General features: G+C 41.2%; 1 pseudogene; it reads left to right on the top strand.

Moving 5' to 3' along the window:
• Nucleotides 1-804: 804 nt before the first annotated feature.
• Nucleotides 805-15,993, top strand: LOC101039542 (palladin-like; annotated as a pseudogene).
• The last annotated feature ends 990 nt before the right edge of the window (nucleotides 15,994-16,983 follow it).

Raw genomic sequence — 16,983 nt, 5'->3', positions numbered from 1 at the left:
TGAGCCCTGCAGGGCAGCTTCGGAGTGATGCCCTCGTCATCTGGTCCTTATCAGGTTCTGCCACCAGAAGGCTCTGGCAGGACAGGGGAGGGAGGGAGGGCAAAGCATCAGATGTGGATGTGCAGCTCTCCGGCTCCGGCTGTGGGCTGATGGCGCTGTGCTTCCCACGCACGGGTGTGGCTTGCTCACTATCCTTTTGTGGACTCTGTGTCTCCCTTGCCACTCTTACCCAGGTAGTTGTGGTTTCCATGGTTCCTAACGTGGGGCTCTGCACTGTCACTCACTGGAGTCCTTGACCCCTCCTGTGGCTTTGCCGAGAGCCCATCCTCATACCTTCCTGAGCCCCTTTTCTGAGGTCACCTGTTTCCTGCCAGGACTCAGGCTGTGGTCCATGATCCCTCATTTCCTACTGTGTGCATGGATGTGCTGCTGGGGGTGAGTTTATAAAGCGCCCCCACCCCATGCAGGCAATGGGTTGTTCAGGTGGCCTTGTGACCACTGGGACATGGTGAACGGCTCAGAGAAGACAGCTGTGGCTGAGGAACTGGTCAGGACAGAGGGAGGGAGATTCGGTTTATGCAGGGACAGGTGCATTAGCCTGGGGCGGGTGGGCTGTTGCTTCGTAGTTCTGTGGAGGTTAAACAGAGGATGTTCTCAATCTTCTGATCTGCCTGACCTGGCCTCCCAAAGTGCTGCGATTACAGACGTGAGCTGCAGTGACCGGCCCAATAAGGTAAGTGTTAAGAGACAGGCAGGGCGTGGTGGCTCACACGTGTAATCCCAGCACTTTGGGAGGCTAAGACGATGATGCAGGCCTTAATTTTCCTGACCCCAACCTTGCAACAGAAAACAAGGTAGGCTCATGTCTCCTTTGGAACAGTAAGAGTCTTTCTGAAAACACAAGACAATATACATGCAGCACTGCAGGGAAAGTACTCTCCTTCTCCATAGGATCTGATGCTTCCTTCTCCAGTGAATAGATATGGGGCAGCCAGGTGGCACTGGCCAGAGGAGCCCCACCAGAACCAGTGGCCTCATGATGGAAGCCATTATGAAAACAATAGGATGGGTCCTCAAAAAATTAAAAATAGATCTGTCATAGGATCCAGTCATTCCTACTTCTGGCTGTATATCTGAAGGAAACACAGATTGGCTTCCTTTGAGAGATCTCAAAGAGGTATCTGCACCCCATGTTCATTGCAGCTTTATTCACAGTAGCTAATATGTGGAAACATTCTAAATGTGCATCGGTGGATAAACAGATAAAGAATATGTGGTATACATTAACATAGTTAAATACTATTTGGTAATAAAAAGAAGGAAACTCTGACATTTGCAACCAGATAGGTGACCCTTGAGGACATTATACTAACTGAAATAAGCCAGACAGAAAGACAGCTACTATATGATCTCTCTTATTTGTGAACTCTAAAAAAGTTGGAGCATTAAAAGCGGACAGTACAGCAGTGATTACCAGGGGCTGGGGGGCTAGGGAAATGGGAAGATGCCGACCAAAGGGTATAAAATTTCTGTTATAAGTTAAATATAAATATTCAGCACTATGTATAAAATGAGATGAGTATGTTCTGGGGATTTAATGTACAGTATGGTGACTATAGTTAATAATACTGTAATGCATAGTTTAAATTTCCTAAGACAGTACATCTTAAGTGTTCTCAACACACACACATACCCACACACGCGTGCACACACACACACACCAGCAACTGCAATCACCTTGATTATGGCATTCATTTGACAGTGTGCATGTATATCAAATCACCATAGTGTCCACTTTAAATAAATAATTATTTTTCAATTATACCACAATAAATCTGGAATAAAAGAAAAATAAATAAAGGTATTAATGTCTTCCATTTGATGGTTCTTGTGCTAGGTTTTTTTTTTTTTTTTGAGGAGGAGGAGTTTCGCTCTTGTTACCCAGGCTGGAGTGCAATGGCGCGATCTCGGCTCACCGCAACCTCCGCCTCCTGGGTTCAGGCAATTCTCCTGCCTCAGCCTCCTGAGTAGCTGGAATTACAGGCACACGCCACCATGCCCAGCTAACTTTTTGTATTTTTAGTAGAGACGGGGTTTCACCATGTTGACCAGGATGGTCTCGATCTCTTGACCTCATGGTCCACCCGCCTCGGCCTCCCAAAGTGCTGGGATTACAGGCTTGAGCCACCGCCGCGCCCGGCCGCTGTGCTAGGTATTTTTTACAGACTTTCATAATTTTAAGTACTACAAGAACCAACTGGGATGTAGCCATAGAAATTTTCAAATAGAATTTAGGTAACTTCTGATTTGCTTTCTAGCAGAATGATCCCATCTCTCTTAGAAGTTTTGCCATATTGTAAATAGGGGCTTTTCTCAGTTTCTTTATACGGCTTCCTATGTTTCTTTGTGGTGGTCGTGGTTGTGTTTTGTAACAAGAAATAAATTTTTATCTAAATACAAAGCTTTTTTTAATCCCTCAGTGCCATGTAACTCTCCTTGTTTTTACCATTTTATTCTTTTATCTCATTAACTCTACTAACAGAGAGTTTTTGAGCCTCAAATGGTTTATTTTGCAAGAACAAACAGTTAAGGAATATGCAGACTGAAGACTTCTGGATAAGACTCAAATATTTACCTAATATATTAAACTGTATGTGTAAAAAAATTACTCTTTAAAAATAATACACGTTATCAAGTGTTTCTTTGGGATAATGACACACATTCTTTCTGTTTATTAAATAGATATACTTCCCAGAAGGAAGTGGATAATGATAAATTACAGTAAAAGGAAGAAAGAGAAACAAAGAGAAAAAGAAGAAACAAACAGTATTTAATCAGCATTCTTATCACACAGCAGGTGCAGATTTTTAACTTACTTTGTGTTGGTCTCCTGCTTTATGCAATTTATAATTATTTTTTGTAATCCTATAAAGGCTATTAAAATCTATCTGTAAGCATTATGTATATAAAATAGAATGAGTTACCATCCCAATTTTCATATGAGAAAATCCAAGTTTGGTGGAAGTTCAGTAACTTGCTGAGGTCCGCACACACTCCTGCTCATAGGAAGCTGTGTGTTGACTCCAGAGTGGAACTTCTTCCCTGTGCCGTGGCAGACAGTAGAGAATATGCACAGGTGTCATATTCTTCTTAATCTGTAATTATGTTTGCAATATTGTTGACAGAAAAATCACCTTGCTTTTTGGCATTTGTTCAGATGCTGATTTAATTTCAGATGAGGTAAATAGCATCACTTTTTCATTTGAGAAAACTGGAGCTTTGAGTGCTAAAGTATTACAAGAATAAATACCCCAGCTGGACTCAAATGTGGTATTTCTAGGCTCAGTGATTAGTCATTTTGATTCTGTTGACTAATAAAATTAATTGATATAAAATGTTAAAATCACATGTTCACTGAAGCTTTTGTTTTGAACTGGCCTCCTTTTTCTCTTAGCTTTTTAAGTTATGGGCATCACTTAATATATGTTTGTCTTTGACTCCACTGAGAAGTTGAAATTAACTGTATTTATTTACTGAGGCATCTACATTGTACCAACCACTGGCCTAGGCACTTAGCTGTTTCAGGTTTTGCTTTATTTGTAAGTTATAATTTATAAGCATTTTGGATGATCTAATTTAATCCTCACAGCAACTTGCAGAAAGTGTCACCATTCTCTCTTCATAGATGAGGGAAGGGAGACCCAGAAGAGCACTGTCGTTTGTGCATGATGACAGAGCTGTTCTTGGGTTTCAATGATGCCTATGTGACTTGGATGCCTACCTACTGTTTCCACCATAAAAGCTCTCACATTGATGTTTAGTTACTAGAAGGAGCAGTTATAATAGAGGTTCAAAATGTTGTATTTCAAAAACAGTTTTGATAACACTGTAGTGAGAATAAAATTGTGATCTGTTGTCACTTCGTGGGTTTCATCAGGAGATCCTGTTACTCTTCATTTCTGCTTTAAAAGGGATAGGGTACCTGTTATCTGCTTGGTTGTCATTAGATGGCAGTCTTGCTCTTGTAATGATGATAGTCACCCTGTCATACATCTGTATTCAGCTTTATAGTTTACAAGGTATTTAAAATATGTTGTCTCATCACATTATCAAGACCACATTTTCTATACCCTTACATCACAACATGCTAGCATAAACTCAAAAAGGCTGAGCCTTTTCTGGATAGTAGAATGATAGTAGACCTGAATGAAGCCATAATAGTGTTAAATGTTGGCTCTCCAACATTTTGGTAGAAGTGTTCAGTTTATTGTTTACTGAGATGAGGGAAAAATACTACCTTGACTGAACTCTGGTAGTTTTCTGTAGAGGAAAGTACAAGGTAGGATTTACTGAGAATATGAATGTGGTTTGAGGCAGATGTTTCAATTCAAGGGTTTGTTTGGAATTGGATAAAAATAATATAAAAGTTTAGGGTTGTAGAATTGGCAGAAACAGCGAGGAAAGGATTTTAACATGAAGGATTTAATGATTCTTAGGGGTTGAATTCTCTGTTGATGCTTTTTCTCAAAGAATTGGTGGGTCTTTGGGGAATGTCAGTAATGTGAAATAAAGGTTTTCTTGGATTTGTTAAGGTACACCATAAAGACAATGAAATAGGAAAGTGGTAGTAAAGTAGACAGTCTGCTGTTCGCGGGATGGTGGTTTTGGGCCTCAGTCTCCCTGCTGAGGAGGCAGAAGGACAGAACATTTTAAACTAAAGGCATAATTGATCCAGATTTTCACTAATCTTTGAGGTATTACAATCACATATCAGATTTCTAGGGCTGATTATCTCAAATGTCCATGAAAGTCAGTTTTTTTTTTTTCCTCTTGAGTGATCTTTTCCTCGTGGGAGCACTTGACAGGGCAGCAGATGTGCAAAGTCATTTAAGATTCTGGAAATCACATCTCTGAACACAACCACACAGATAGAAAGCTTATGATCAGGGATCGTATCCACTTCTCAGCCAGTGGCCAAGAGTGCTCAATTCAACAACAGAATAAATTTCATCCCTATTTTGAAGAGCCCATAGAACCAGATATAGACTTCCCTAGCACTTTGGGAGGCCAAGGCTGGAAGACTGCTTGAGAACAGGAGTTCAAGATGAGTCTAGGCAATATAGGGAGACCCTCATCTTTACAAAACATAAAAGAAATTATCCAAGTATGGTGGCATGCACCGTTAGTGCCAGCCACTCAGGAGGCTGAGGTGGGAGGATCACTTCAACCCAGGAGGTTGAGGCTGCAACGAGTCATGATTGCACCACTGCACTCCAGCCTGGGCAACAGAGGGAGTCTCTCTCTCTCTCTCTCTCTCTCTATCTCTCTCTCTCTCTCTCTCTCTCTCTTTCTCTCTCTGGGATCAATGTCAAGTCATAGAGACCATACCTCAAAAACAAACAAACAAAGCAAACCAACCAACAAACAAAAAAACCACCTGATATGGGATTCTTAACCAAGTTACCCAATTTTTGGATATTTTTCTATTTAGGCAGACTCCTTTGGGTAACATTACAGAAGAATCTTCAGCCTGTGTCTCAAATGGATATTCTGGACAAGGTTTAGATGGAAAGAAATCGCTCATAAACTAAAACATTTTCAGAGCTTGTCCCAAGTACAATATACTCTCAACAGTCTCAAAGTGACAGGGGAAATAGGAGCATTACTGAGAGATGGATTAACTCAGCTCATCATTGTCAGTTTCTCCATATTTGAATGACGACTTCAGAAGTCTCTTGTTTTCTCCTTGTGAGATTTTGTCTATTTACTAAACATCAGATATGCGCTGAAAGATCTAGTCTTTTTCGTGTACCTTGGCATTGATAGTAACTTGGGCCAGCTCCCATGTGCAGAGCATTCATAGATGAGAAAATAATTAAAATCAGCGGAGTCCGCACAGCCCCGGCTCACCCCCAAGGCGGAATCGGAAGCAGCAGGACGGCAAGGGACCCGCTGAAGATCCAGCAACCTGGAACCACATCCGACTGGAGCTGGAGGCCGGCACCTGGCAGTCCCTGGAGCCCACGAGCTGGCTGGTCTCCTGCGCCGCCCCCTCCAGGCAGTCCTCCGGCTCCTTCACCTAGGCGCGCTCCAATTAGTTTCTCTCGCGCAGTGCCTGGGCTGCGGCCGGGTGGGACACAGCCTCCAGCCCGGGCTCGAACAGCCTCCCGTCCCCTCGCCGCGGCCCCTGGTCTTCAGCCCCACTATGGCCTTCCCCGTGCCCCACGTGTTCGCGCTCGAGCCCGGGCCAGGCATCCCACGGCTCCTCCCCGCCAGAGCCCTGGCAGCCACAATGCCCTGGGGCTGCCCAGGGTGTCACCCCCGCCGGATTTCCCGAGAAGGCCAGTAGACCTGGTAGAATGGCCTCCCTCGAGGAGATTCAAGGCATGCTGCGTTCCAGACCTGGAGCTAACACTTGCTTCAAGAAGGACCCTCCTGAACAGGCCAGCGAGGCAGACACACAAAGAAGGAAGGGCTCGGAGGCTACCAGGTGCTGATGGTGCAACTGTCTTCAATATTGAGGAGCCAGAAGAGGAAACAGTTCGTCAGAAATACAATCTCCAACTGTAAGCAGAGACTGGAGAACAGGCTAGAAAGGGCTCCTGTGAATGCATCAGGTGATGAAGTTCAGTTTGGAGATGTGCCTGTGGAAAACGGAGCGCACCATTCTTTGAGATGAAGCTGAAATAATTACAAGATCCTTGAGGCTGGAAACTTTGACATGCAGAGTGGCTGGAAATCCAAAGCCAAAGATCTATTGGTTTAAAGATGGGAAGTAGATTTCTCCAAAGAGTGATCACTGCACCATCAAAGAGATCTCAATGGCACATGCTCCCTATAGGGCTGTTGGCCCCACAGCGTCGTGGGGTGTCCCTTATGCTGTGCTGAGGTGCAGAATCCAAGAAGTAAAGAGACAGGACACTGAAGAACTGGGGAAGAGCAGCCGGACTCGGGGGGGCCACACAACCTGTGAGTGGAGAACAGTGGCAGCCCCCAAATGCCCAGAAGCATCTGTATTTATTAGGTACAGGCAGGGGGCAGGGTCGTAAGTGAGGTCATCATCTACACTACAGGCTTAGTGATAGGGCATACATAATCGCATGACTCACAAGTGAGGGGGCCACCCCATTATGTCACCTGGGAAGAGAGATGGGCCCTGCATGGCAGGGGGCTGTGCCATGCGCAGTAGTAGAGTGTTGTATACAGAAAAGGGGTCCACCCCCATTAGGTCACGGAGGCAAGGGGATGGGCTGTGTGCAACAGGTGTCCTGCACAACACTTCTTTTCTGGGGGCTGTAGACTTCAAAGGACTTCTAATAGAAGGATACTGTAAGCCATTGCAGTGGGAGCTGACAGATGCGTGCTCTTCTCTTAAGATATTTATGGGAGGATGATTTGAGCTACCACAGAAGGGAGAAAAGACTGACAGGGTGTCCAGCCGCCGTGACTGGTCACACCAGAGGGGTTCTTCTCCCTCAGTTACTTCCAGGATCTCAGGCCTGCGGCCGACTTTCCAAGGGAACTGGATGCAAGGTACTACAACTCCTTTTTCAGGAAGAGAGGCTCTTGCTCCAAGCCTGCCATACAGCATGTGTCCTTTCGGGCAGGACACCACCGCCTGTGTTTTCGGTTCTTGTCCTGGTCAGGCTCTTTTCCCATGTACTGCTTCTGTTCTGTGACTGCTCTATGCATTCCTCCTACTACAAACTACTATGGTTATGTAGAAGGATTCTATAAATCAGCACTAAATGTGTCAGTACAACCCCGACGATGGTTCCTATATGATTATATAGAAAGATTATATGGAACTAAGTATGCTAGATAGAAGTATTAAGTATGATTATATAAGCTAGATATATGTAAGCAGTAAGTTATACTTCAGGCACTAATTGTGCCTGGGGTCTGCCCAGTTTTCCTTCCTCGGTGCCCATGGGGGGTGTTACCCACAGCTCCCTCCATACCATAGCCTCCACCCTAGATGATGATGGGAGTTATGTAATTATGGGCGCAATCCCTCAGACTGCGTCCACCGTACTGGACAGCTAATGGTACAGACTGTCAACCAAAGAGGTCCAAGTCCCTGCTCTCCCTCAGGCCATCCTCATGGCAGAAGGTCTCGTTCTAGATCCAGGGACACTGGAGATGAAAATGAACCAGTTCGGGAGCGGTTTTTCAGACCTCACTTCTCGCAGGCTTCTGTAGATCTGACTGTTCAAGAAGGAAAACTCTGCAGAATGCACTGCAAGGTCAGTGGCTTACCAACTTCAGATCGAAGCTGGCAACTAGATGGGAAGCCCATACACCCTGACAATGCTCACAAGATGCTGGTGCATGAGAATGGGGTGCACTTTCCAGTCACTTCACATGGTCCCGGCATCTACACAGGCATAGCCACCAACCGAGCAGGACAGAACTCAGTCAGCCTGGAGCTTGTGGTTGCTGCTCAAGAAGTGCACAAACCCCCTGTGTTTATTGAGAAGCTGCAAAACACAGCGGTTGCTGATGGGTACCCAGGGCGGCTGGCATGTCGTGTATTGGGAGTGCCACCGCCTCAGATATTTTGGAACAAAGAAGGTGAATCACTCACTCACAGCACTGACCGAGTGAGCATGCACCAGGACAACCACGGCTACATCTGCCTGCTCATTCAGGGAGCCGCGAAAGAAGATGCTGGGTGGTACACCACGCCAGCCAAGAGTGAAGCAGGGATTGTGTCCTGTACTGCCAGGGTGCACGTTTACACCCAGTGGCGTCAGAAGTCACAGAGCACGAAGTCAAAAAATGTATGGCCCTCAGCCAGTGGCTATGCAGCAGTTTCAGACCAGCGTTCCAACCTGAAGGCAACCCATCTCCCCTGAGCCTGAATGCTGCCTTGGTAGAAAGTGAGAACCTATCATCCAGCCTTCTTGTTAAAGCTGAGTCACTGAAACTGCCATTGCCTTGACCAGCATATTCCTTTGTCTCATCATGTGAAACGCAGAAACATACCTTTAAGAAATTTTAAAAACACCCAAAGAATTTTTTTCTTATGTGATATACCAAACTTAGAGTTTAAGAAGATGATGCTAATAGAAATATACACACTGCACAGAAAATTCACATTTGCTGTCCAATTTAAAACTTTGGAATTGCTGTGATTAAAGTAACCTAAAATGCCAAAACTCTAAAGAAAATCAGTTGTTCACAGGTAACCACAATTTGTATTATCTACACGTGCCTTTAAACACAAGATACAGGTGCTGTGTAGCCTGACAGTGTGAAATGTTTAATGAGGCAGTTGTACCACAAGCAATACTACAATGATTCTGAAGCGCAGTGTATTTAGACAGATACAGTGAACCAAGGGCGATACATGAGGATGAAAAAAGAAGAAATGACAAAGAAATCCAAGTAAATTCCTCGTCTTTGCAAATGTTTTTATATTAAATCATAAGAAAGGAACTACTTCCCTTAAATTTTATTAATATCAAGAGTTTTCTAACAAGGTAAATACCTTAGTTCTGAACAAGTTTTTTCTTTAGTGTTTTCACACTATCTTGGTAGGAAACTTATTTACCAATCATATTAAAAGGCTAATTTAAATATAAATAATACAAAGTGCTCTGAATAAAGCAGAAATATATTACAGTTCATTCCACAAAAAGCATCCAAACCACCCAAATGACCAAGGCATATGTAGTATTTGGAGGAATCAGGGGTTTGGAAGGAGAAGGGAAGAGAATCATGTGCATATACATGTATTTCACGGTCTGCTAGCAATTTTATCTGATGTCAATTATATGCATCAGATTTAATAGACCTAAGATTAACCTTATTCTTCCTGCCAATAACTTTGTTGTGGCCTCATATTTATTTCCTCTTTTGGTGAATAGCACTAACATCAGCACTGACTTCAAAATTTGAAACCAGGTGTCACTAGCTCTAACGGATTCTACTTTTTACTGTTCTTCATTCTCACCCTTCTCTTCATAATTTTTGTTTTAGCCTTTATTCAGGCCATCATCATTTTTCCCTAAGTAACTCCGTGTGATCCAGTTCCAGCCCTTGGTCTGGCGTCAGTGTCTATTAGTGCCATCTTTGTTGTTTGTTGTTTTGTTTCTTGCTCTCATCCTTGATGCAGAACTCAGAGCCTCTCTCGGGTTTTTATCTTTCAACCCACTCTACAAAAACGTTCTATCAAATAAACACGTTCATGATTAGTGCTGATTTCATTTTAGATTTTGGAGTGATGGGGAGGTGCAGGTACGAGCACAGCAGTTGGAAATGCACGGAGGAGAGACAGAATGTAGAGTGTTCAAGAGTTTTATTTTGTTCTCTCTTCTGAACTTCACTCAGTTTCTTCTCTATAGCCACATTCTTTTCCAAATTTTGGCCAGTTCGAAATCTCCTTTTTTTAAATTCAAGCAAAGTACATCTATAGTCAACTTTCAGAGCAAAGTATAGGCTGACTCAGTGAGCCCAAAGGCACAGTCTCCCCCCTCAAAAATGGCTTAGCAGAGTATTTTCTCAACAAAAGCAGGTCTGTCCCAAATGGATTCTTGTAACAGCTGCCAGAGTAATAATCTGGTCTCTGTCTCCCGTGTGACCACCTCTCAGCCATTTTCTATATTACCCACAAGGTGTGCTGACACACCAAACTGATCTTGATCACGAACCTATTAAAAGTCAATATTACCCATTACTTTCATTATAAAATCTGATTTTGTTGGCAGAGCTTACAAAGTTCTCAAGCTTCAACACTCACCACTTTTTCTAACCAGACTTGACTTTTAGCAAACATTTATTGAAGATTTACTGTAGACCCTAGGATTCTAGTAACAAATATAAGCCATGCAGCATACAGTCTAAAGGAGGATTCTATTTTTAAAACTATGTTAATGAAGAAAAGAGCAGTATGCAGGACATAGCAATTTTAGTGGTAAGAAAAGACATCCTAGGGAAGCTACATTTTTCCATGAAGGATAAGTGGATACTGATAAAGTGGCATGGTGCCAAAGATGATTAGAAACTTGGAACTCTGAGGGGAAAGTGTGACACATCATAGGACTTCACAGAAGCCCAATATTCCTTGGCAGAGTAGGGCATCACTGGCATCAGACAAATGGCTTGAATGTACCACATTCTTTTTTATCTATGAAATACCTCAAGTGCTGATTTCTTATCCTGAAATGATCTCTCTTTATTTGTAGTTACATCACTATTCAACTAACAAAATAAATCTAAAACTCACTGATTTATTTGAATAATTAATATCTGCCCATGAGAAAAACGTATGATACTAGCCAGTGATGATCAGGGCTAAAATAATGTATTCTATTCAAGGGAAATAAATATTTCTGTGGGCTACATTAGGTGAGATAGGCCCTAAAACAAGTTGTACTTGAACAATATTTTGATAAATTGCAATAGAGATTAGGGGAGCAGTGATACATTCTATGAGCAGGGATCAATATAAGGAAAAGATTGAAGAAAAAAATTACCTCAGTGTAGCTGAAAAGTAGTAGCAGGTGGTACGAACCTTTCAAAAGCTGAGATTTCTTAGAAATCATGTATAAAAATTTAAATTTCATAATTCTTTTACTTTTTTTATAGGTTCTTAAATAGAAACAAAATACAGCTTTCTTTCTAACTTGTGATATGAAATAAAACACTAAGTATATAACTATTTGAATAATTAAAAAGATATCACGTTCTTCCCAATTATATGACTCTACTCTCTATATCAGTAAAAGCCATCATCAAGTTATTAACCAGAAGTAATAGCTCTATGCATTGGGAACTGGCAATTTACTCTTCTAAATAATGCTCTACTTTTATTTCTACTAGAATCGCCTTCAAGTTGTTCTAAATATTTTTCTCAATGAAAATACCTAAAAAATTCTAGATGATTCTTTTAAAAAGTCTTTGAAAATGAGTGTTTATAGGATAAGAAAGTAATATATCTGCAGGAAATAAAAATAAATGTTAAATAGGAATCCTTAAAAGTAAATAATTATCAAAGACAGCTTCCTTTCTAATCAGATAGTAGCCAATTTGTAAATGTTAAGAGAAAATATTTGTGTGTCTAATAGCCAAAACTGTATTCACATATTTCTCCCTAGTGGAGATGAATATACATACTTTTCCTAGATCAGTCACTTTGTTCTTTGAGGATTTTTTTTTGTAACTAACATTGGAGAATTTGGACAAAAATCATTCAATTATGTTAAAAAATAATATTTTGGAAAAAGAAGAGACATTAGAGATATTTCTTACACTCTATGTATGAAGAAATTAAAATTATGATACTGATGGTATGTCACTCAGTACCATCTAACTGGCAAATAACAGAATATAAAATGGAAGGATTTGAAGGAATCTTTTTGATTTTGATTTTGATATATGTTTTTAAAAATGAATAAATATTATAAATGTAAAAATTAGTAAAAACTTTCTTAAATGATTATAACTAAAAGTAATATACTACAAGGCCCTTCTTTGACACTGTTTAAGAAATTTGTCATTGACTCTCTAATTTTTGTTTTCCAAAGCTATAGTGATTATTTTTATTAAACATCATGGAACACTCAATGGAAAGAAGACTACAGTTTACATATAATTTTAAGCAAGGATATATCTTTAGCAACTCTATGATCTTTAGGGAATATGCACATGATCAAATGCAGATCTAAAATTACAAGCATATTTAAAATTTTATTTTAATTACATCAGTAATGTATATTTATGTGCACTAATTTTGAGCTTAAAGCCATGAGATTTTTATTCTAGAATAAAGAAAAACTATTCTCTTAATGATTAGAATGCAATGTTAATCAGCCCTGTTTTGTAACTTAGCTTTATTATAGCCATCAGGAACAGAAACTCATTTCCATAAGTAGGATACCTGTGGTTTTGTTATATTAGCCATATCTTTTAGTACTGATAGATCCTGCTTACACATTTTGTAAATAATATGCCCATAACCTCTGAATCAAACCAATGTTATAGATTGATATGCTAATCTAACTTTTCCTTTTTCCTTTTCTATCTGTCTATTTTCAGTAATCCTCAGGAGACCAATATATCTGCTAAAATTACAAAAGCTTTAGCTTATTATGCAAAATGCAGATTTGTTTTATTATGGAGAATTTTAAAGCTGAATCTGCTCTTTTTATTTCCCTCTTTCTACATTACCATCTTTTTCTGACCTCTTTTTTCCTCTCAAAAAACGTTTTAAAAAAGAAATACTTTGAGTAAGAAAAAGACTAAGAAAAGAAATACTTTGAATATATTAAATAAGTAAGAGAATTCTGTAGGAAAATACATACAGTTGACCCTTGAAAAACTCAGGGGTTGGGTTCCCAAACCCCCATGCAGCTAGCAATTCATGGATAACTTTTGACTTTTCCAAAACTTAATAGCCTGTTGTTTAAGGATAACTCTTAATAGCCTGGAAGTTTAAGGATAACATAAACAGCCAACTAACATGTACTTTGTATGTTAAGTGTATTATATGCTGTATTCTTATAATAAAGTAGGACAGGGAAAGGTTGAGGAGGAGAAGGGATCGGCCTTGCTGTCTCAGGGATGGCAGGAAGCAAGAAAATTCTCTAAGTGAAACCACACGGCTCAAACCCATTGTGTTCAAGAGTGAACTGTATTTATTTTTGATATAATAAAATGTTAAGTAAATATTATGAACATAGGAATGTCAAAATTGGCAAGATTATCAAAAATAAGGAAAGTCTGAGAAGTTGTCACAGCCAAGAGGAGCCTAAGGAGACATGACAACTGAATATAATGTGGTATAGTGGCTGACGTCCTGGAATAGCAAAGGGACAGTAGGTAAAAACTAAGGAAATATGAGCAAAATATGACCTTTACTTAATAATGATGTATCAGCATTTTTGTTCTTTATAGCAAATGCATCATACTACCATAAGATGTTAATAGTATGGTAACATGTATGTATGTGTGTGTGCTGGGGGTACTATATAGGAACCCTCTGTACTATCAGCTCATCTGTTTTGTAAATTCAAAGTAGTTTTTTTTTTTAAATGAAGTCTATTAATGTAAAGAAGACAATAAGGCTTACAAATTGTTTAGTGCCCACTTTCAAAGAAATTAGGGTCAAAAGTGAAGTATTGATTAAAAAAAAAGAAGATGTAACCACATTGCTAGTGTAGAAGTCCTCACATTATTGTAAGGACACAGAGCCATTGGTTACATAAGAAGCTGTTTGGATGGCACACTCTGTTGGCAATCCATCAGAAGATAGTCATTTGAATTAGTAAACTGTCTGCACAGGTGAAATGTGAGAAATTTCCCCACGTAATGTTTATAAGCATGTATAATATACAATTTAAAGGATTATGGGTCTAAGTGTTTGCCATTCAGGAAAACATGCTATTACAGCTTATTTCTTGTATTTCCAAGCATTATAGAACAGTACTGGAAAAGGATTTTGAGACAGCAACTGGCATTTGAAAAATAGTGTCAGAAAACTGTAAATTGTTACAAACTAAACTTGGTGACAATGTTATAGACAAGAATTAGTTGAGACTGTATTTCAAATGACATAAGCAAAGACTTATATAGTTCAGAAAATACAGAGTGAACAATTATTCTGACCATAAAAATCAACAACATACCATGTTGAAAGAGATTATGTAGCTTGTCAAAATTTAAGTAATAAGATTTTCCTTAATCTGGTAAATGTATAATTTGAATTGTTTGTATATACATTTTCCATTTTTAATTCTTTAGTGGGAATGAAGGTAGTAGAGATCAGAATAAATCAACATCATTTTAGAAATTTTGTTTCATATTTCACATAATTTCAACAGACAAGGTATGTTGAGGAAAGATCTGCACCAAGTCTCATGTATAATTCTTAAAATGAAGCAAACTTGGTGTTTGTAGAATGTACATGTAGATTTTGAACTCACTCAGAAATCGAACCCTACTCTTCAGTGAAGCAAATGAACAAACAGAAGAAGAAATATCTAGTACACTCTCAAAGAGGCTTTCAATTGCATTTTCTTCTTTGTATAAATTAATGAGATTGCAGTTATAATTTGTACTTATTTTATCTAATAACTGATTTTTTGATAAGTTGTGAAAGTGAATAGTTACATATCAAGTTATAGCTAACATTTGAATTTATATTTGAGATTTATTCTCACTAAGGGATAACACCTTTCCAACTATACAAAAAGGTGAACATGTAAAAAGAGGGTAAAATCACTGTGACAATGTCAAAATTGATTTTCAATGAGATTTCCGTCTTTGTAAATGTGGAGTCAGTATGCATTTAAGTCTCCAATACAAGCTCTGAGTGAAATTCATTGAAAGGGAAATCAATCCATATTGTCTTAGTACTCTTTAAAGCATATGTAAAATAAAATACATCACATAGCAAATTCCAATTTTATTGACAGTTCTTACTGCCTCTCAGGGATTTGAATGTTTAAATATTTTAGCAGCCACATTGGTTAATATTTCAGGAATGTCGCTGCTTCAAAAGTATAACAAAATTTTACTACTGTGAAGCCATAGAGCAAAGTTTTTTCAATATTTTTTTTTCAAGGAAGGCCATTTATTTCCAAGATAAAGACTGTACTTGTAAGACAGGACTTTTCAGAAGTAGGAAATTTTAGCTGTTGCTGGAGAGGCGTGTCAAGGACACATCGAAAGAAGCCATGCGAACGTGGGTTGGAAGGCTTTGTCCGACACTGTTACAACACTTATAGTTCAAAACTCACTTATAATAGAGTTAGATTTTTGAGTGAATTTAAAATCTACATGTACATTCTACAAACATCAGATTTGCTTCATTTTAAAAATTATACATGAGACTTAGTACAGATCTTTCCTCAACCCATAACGTCGGTTGAAATTATATGAAATATGAAACAATATTTCACTTTTATAAATGAGCCAAACATCTTTAAAAATCCTTATAAATTCTTTATAATATGTTACACATTTAGAGACAATATTTACAATAAAAGGATGGGGGAGGGAGGGAAAGAAATCTACACTAAATCTTTGCATATAACAAGAGGACTGATAGACGTGGCGGGGGGGTTCAGCACTCACCTGGTCTTCCCTGGAATGAGTGGGTGTGTGGGGGCTGGCCTGGTCTATTTACAACCTTTGGGGAGAAGAGGGCACTGGTTCCTGTCCTGCAGGAACAGCCCAGCTCGGACCCCGTAAATCAGTGCGTGAGTGACAGAGACACCAGGGGTGTTGACCATCCCCTCTCCTAAGGGGAAGAAGGTAGGCTTCCGTGTGCCTGGGTTGTGGAAGGAACAGGCACAGCTGGGAAAACAAAAAGAGGGGTGAGGGAGATACCAGCAAGGGGCACCATGGACCCCCCACAAACTGGGGAATGGGCAGCTGCCCGCAGTCCAAGTGTTTAGGGGGTGACTCAGGGCCAAGGATGTTGGGGAGCTACCCTGGTGAGGGTTTGACTCCCGCCTCCTTGGAGTGCCTCCAACCTCCTTTTCGGGCGCACAATGACAAGGAGGACTCGGGGCCGCAGCACCTGGAGCCCACCAAGGCTCCGTCATGTGCCGCCTCGCTGCCGCCTGCGCCCGGGCCCGGGCCCTGCAGAACCAGCCCGCAGCCGCTCAGCCGCTGCCCGCCGGCACCCGCCCCCCGGCACCAGCCCCCCGGCACCCGCCCCCCACCTCCCGCCTCCCGCCGGTCTGTGATCCCCGCCCCCCGCCCCCCGCCGGTCTGTGATCCCCGCCCCCCGCCCCCCGCCCCCCGCCCCCCGCCGGTCTGTGATCCCCGCCCCCCGCCCCCCGCCCCCCGCCCCCCGCCCCCCGCCGGTCTGTGATCCCCGCCCCCCGCCCCCCGCCGGTCTGTGATCCCCGCCCCCCGGCACCCGCCCCCCGCCCCCCGGCCCCCGCCGGTCTGTGATCCCCGCCTCCCGCGCCGCTGGAGCCTCACCGCTCCCCAGAGCCCCAGGGAACCAGGAGGCTCCTGCGGCCCCGG

The sequence above is a fragment of the Saimiri boliviensis genome, chromosome 13 (assembly GCF_048565385.1).
Source record: "Saimiri boliviensis isolate mSaiBol1 chromosome 13, mSaiBol1.pri, whole genome shotgun sequence".
In the NCBI taxonomy this organism is placed as follows: domain Eukaryota; kingdom Metazoa; phylum Chordata; class Mammalia; order Primates; family Cebidae; genus Saimiri; species Saimiri boliviensis.
This window is presented reverse-complemented; position numbering and strand designations above follow the sequence as displayed.